The following is a 4,326-nucleotide window of genomic DNA, read 5'->3' as shown; positions in this document are numbered from 1 at the left end:
AAATGGAACGCATTATGCAATCTTGACCCTTTAACCAGGTGAACTTGGAAGTCCGCCGTAATAAAAGAAAATGGCGCTGTTTGTTTGTGATTGATCCATTTAAAGGTAACACTTAGTTATATTTTATAACAATCCTAGTTATAATCCTATGCCAGACTAGCTGTATAAAAAGCATGTAACGTTATGTCGATACAATCCGATAATTATGCATTTAAAAAAAAATAATTGACTGTTATCTTTATATATGCATGTTAACAGACCATAAAACGTGCTACTATACCTCAGAAACGAAAGTAACCGTTCCGTGCAAGAAGCATATTGTACCGTTCACAAAACGAACCGTACGGTGCACAAAATGTTCTCAAAACGAACCGAATAATGCAAGCTCAAAACGAACTGAATCGTGTAAGTGGTGTTGTAGCACGTTTTAGGGTCAGTATCTTTTAACTACATGTAGTATAAGGAAATGGATATCCTTTAATACTAATCACGTGTTAAAATAACATGCATTGTTGCTAGTTCCTCGGATGACAACCGACCAGCCAGCATATGCTTGTATGTCAGTATCATGAGTATGGAATAATGCCATACGTGTACGTTTTCTTGCCTGCATTAGATGCGGAGATGGTAGAGAAAGTGACATACAAGCATCCTTCGGTTGTCAATATTTCAATTTAGTTATAATTAAAGCATACGGGTCAGATGCTGCATGGTTCCGTTATCCAGGAGTAATACTTATGTTACTATAGGTTTCACCAGAAGCCTCGGATAACGTCCCTACGCTACCTCGGACGTAGCTGCAATAATGTAGCCCTCTCCCTTTTTTTTTGGGGGGGGGGAGGGCTACAACTCCTTATGATCTCCGTAATGGTGCAATGCGGCAGTGATTCACTCCCGCAAACTGTTAAACGCGAAAACCATGTAAAATAAGTGTGTGCCTTACTCAGCAGCCATGACAGTTCACGCGTGACGTACCGAGACTCGCGCTTGAAATTTAGAATAACTCAGTAAAGCAAATGTCGATGTTTATAAATAATTGTGATGAATAGTAACACTAAACATCGATAAATAAAATCATTTCATGTGTTATTTTTTCGCTCCCTATAGATCCTTAATCTCATAGGCTGTCCCAAAATAAAATCTGTCAAGGTCAGTAAGCATGGCGGATAAATTTAAGTTGTGATGTTGACATACACGAAAAATACGGATATATGGATTGTTCTGTATATTTTTGGATCGATTTATGTCTGGGATAACTACATTTTGGAAGTCCAGGTAAGACATATTAATAAAATAGCCGTTTACTGACAATTTGAGCCGAAATCCGTGCGGGAGTGAATCGCTGCCGCATTGCACCATTACGGAGATCCTAAGGAGTTGTAGCCCTCTCCCCCCCCCCCCAAATAAAAAAAAATGGGAGAGGGCTATATATTGCAGCTAGTACTAGTAGTGAAAATATTTGTGAAATTATCAACATGAACAGAAAGGCCTTCCCCACGCCCAGGACCAAGATCAAAATAGGATTTTGCAACTATTCACACGTAATTGTTTGCCAAAAAATAACAGCAGCCATGGGGAGATACACTGTACAAGGTACCAGAAATATTAAAAGCCATTACACCAAACTGACAAAAGAAATGTTTGAGAAGGAAGTCAGGACCAGATCAACATTCATGAAGAAGCTCTCTATCAACAAAGTCGTCTTGCCCATGTTTCAACGTTCCGCTCCCAGTAACGACGCGGATTAGGAAGTCAAAAATGCATCTGAAGAACAATTACATCAGGGAATAGACAAAACACCAGGCCAGGCTATGAAAATGAAAAAAAAATCATGGTGATATGAATACCGGTATGAGCAAATAACGAAATTTGAAAAAAGTTCAATGGAAAACATGATTGTACAACCATGATTGAATGAGCACAGAGAAAGAACTACAGCTTTTTTACCACTACAAAAATTAAAAATTAGATGATCATCATTTTCCCATCGAAATATTAATAAATTATAATTTAAGAGTTTATATTGACACAAATAATAAAGAGACGCTCTTTACTGCTTGTGAAGTCAACGCTGATAGTCACCACCATCCGCTGCTAACATCTATCAACATTATTCGCAGCACAAATGGAAAAGAAGATACCATGAAAGAATTTGAAGGGGAAAGAACTTTATTCGGTAATATCCAATATTTGCCCCCCAAATCAAACTTTGATGGAGATATATTTAATTAAGTTCTTAAACAGGGGAGTATATGTTGACTTCAAAGCACTGAATATTTTCATGAGTAATGACGCCATATGTACGTAATGACGTCACAAATATGACGTAAATTTCAGGGTTTTTTTTTTTTTTTTTTTTATAAATTTTACAGAAAAATGTACATATTTTGTCGATATTTTGAGTAAAAGTCACCGAGCGCATGTGTGTTCAAGATCAATATTTTGATATAATATGTAGAATGATAATATCAATGAAATATGTCAATATTGTTCCTGAACAAACTTGCGCTCTATAAATTTTAAAGCTAAAATTGTTAAATTTTGTCCATTTTGTCCTCTTTCTGAAAAAGGATATAAAATCGGACTAGTTTGTGACGTCATAAAAACAAAAATTGTGAATACACTGCTTTGACACTATAATATTTTCTGTTAATTTATATTTCTCACACAATTTATTGAATTCAGTACATTTCAGGAAGTTTTCAAAATTTGACTTTTGTGGGGGGCAAATATATGCAATATACCGCATATAGTTCTTTAAAGAAATCAAGATAACGAAATGAATTCAACGTATATACGGAAAAAAAAATTTGAGGAGCTGCAAAACATAGGATTAGCAAAGAGCACCAATCAAAGTTGAATACGGATAGATTTATAACATTTATACAGAGACCAGTGAAAAGTGTTACATTCATGTATATAATGAAGCGAAGAATCAAAGATTTGGAAATGCCTTAAACATGGACATTGAATGAACCAAGAATGAAGGAAATAAACAAATGAGGCAATATCTGTAAAACAGTTTAAAAGAGCTACATAAACAGGAGTGTTGTGATATTCAGAGAGAAGTGAAGAAGGCTCTGCATACTGATATAGAAAACCAAACATCAAGGACTGAAGAGATATTGTCTTCAGAGGAGAGGAAGGAAGCATTCTCAAAATGACAAAGGCACTTCTGTATGACAAGAATAGATCTCCCCAAGATACAAGGTCACCATCCCCCCCCCCCCCCCCCACAAGACCATGTCTTCCCATTTTTTAATAAAATAGAAAAAAATGGTATTATGAAAAATAGTCTTTACATCATATTTTCTATTTTAATAAAATTTTGCAGGAAGACAATACTTTCAGAAAAGAAGAACAATGAACAGAAAATTAAGAACGTGTTTTTAACAAACTTTTCAAATCAAAATCATTAGAACCGCCCTCTAAAGGCATCTTTCAAACTTTGCAGCACAGAACAATTTGATGTGGACACCTTTTAAGTAATCCTCCAACCATCTATCAATCTGTTCGTTTGGATGAGTATAATATGAAAGTGCAATGCGTAATAACTTGAAATAGGTAAAAGGTTCAAATGAAAAGGATTAAAAAAGCGCACTTTGAGGTTCTTAAAAGGTGTCCACATCAAATTGTTCTGTGCTGCAAAGTTTGAAAGATGCCTTTAGAAGGCGGTTCTAATGATTTTGATTTGAAAACCTCAAAGTGCGCCTTTTTAATCCTTTTCATTTGAACCTTTTACCTATTTCAAGTTATTACGCATTGTACTTTCATATTACATGTATATTCATCCAAACGAACAGATTGATAGATGGTTGGAGGATTACTGCAATAATTGACTGTTTTAATGTCTTGTAATTATAATATATTGAAGATACTTGGGACGAGATTCTAGTATGCTGCATTTATAAAAGTGACCGCAAAGATCCATAAGCATTGCTATTCAGAGACGGTAAAACTCAAATAATCCTTTACAAATATTTTGGGCTTATACAAAGTTGAAGTTCTGGCAAATAATTCCGATTCTACATTAAAACATGATTGATTTTTAAAATGCACAATTTCATTGATTGCACGTTAAACGTTACACGATAAAATGTTATTGGACGGAGGGGTTAAAAGAAGTAAGAGAATATGTTTGAGGAGTGTCAGAATTATACTCATTTATTCTGTTTGTGGAAATCCTTTTTTTTTATTGTACCGTTATTTTATATGCAGCTTACACTATGTTGACCATGCTAAGAAGGGTCACACAAGAAACTAATTGCTATTCATGGAAATGGTATTTCGGAACTCGTACTTATTGATCTGACGTTGTGTAGTTTG

At 35.0% G+C, this 4,326-nt stretch overlaps 1 protein-coding gene across 2 annotated transcripts in view; it reads left to right on the top strand.

The window, feature by feature from the left end:
- LOC134270018 (aromatic-L-amino-acid decarboxylase-like) overlaps nt 1–4,326 on the top strand; it is a 9,923-nt gene continuing 5,597 nt past the window's right edge. The window contains exon 1 of one of the 2 annotated variants that reach the window (XM_062752189.1): nt 1–105. The gene's annotated coding sequence lies outside the window, so the exon portion shown is untranslated. The remainder of the gene's footprint in view (nt 106–4,326) is intronic. The other variant, XM_062752188.1, reaches the window with a different exon arrangement.

The sequence above is a fragment of the Saccostrea cucullata genome, unplaced genomic scaffold (genome assembly GCF_032062105.1).
Source record: "Saccostrea cucullata isolate Sc308-1 unplaced genomic scaffold, CSIRO_AGI_Scuc_v1 ctg261, whole genome shotgun sequence".
NCBI lineage: Eukaryota > Metazoa > Mollusca > Bivalvia > Ostreida > Ostreidae > Saccostrea > Saccostrea cuccullata.
Note: the sequence above shows the minus strand (reverse complement) of the source record. Positions and strands in the feature narration are given on the sequence as shown.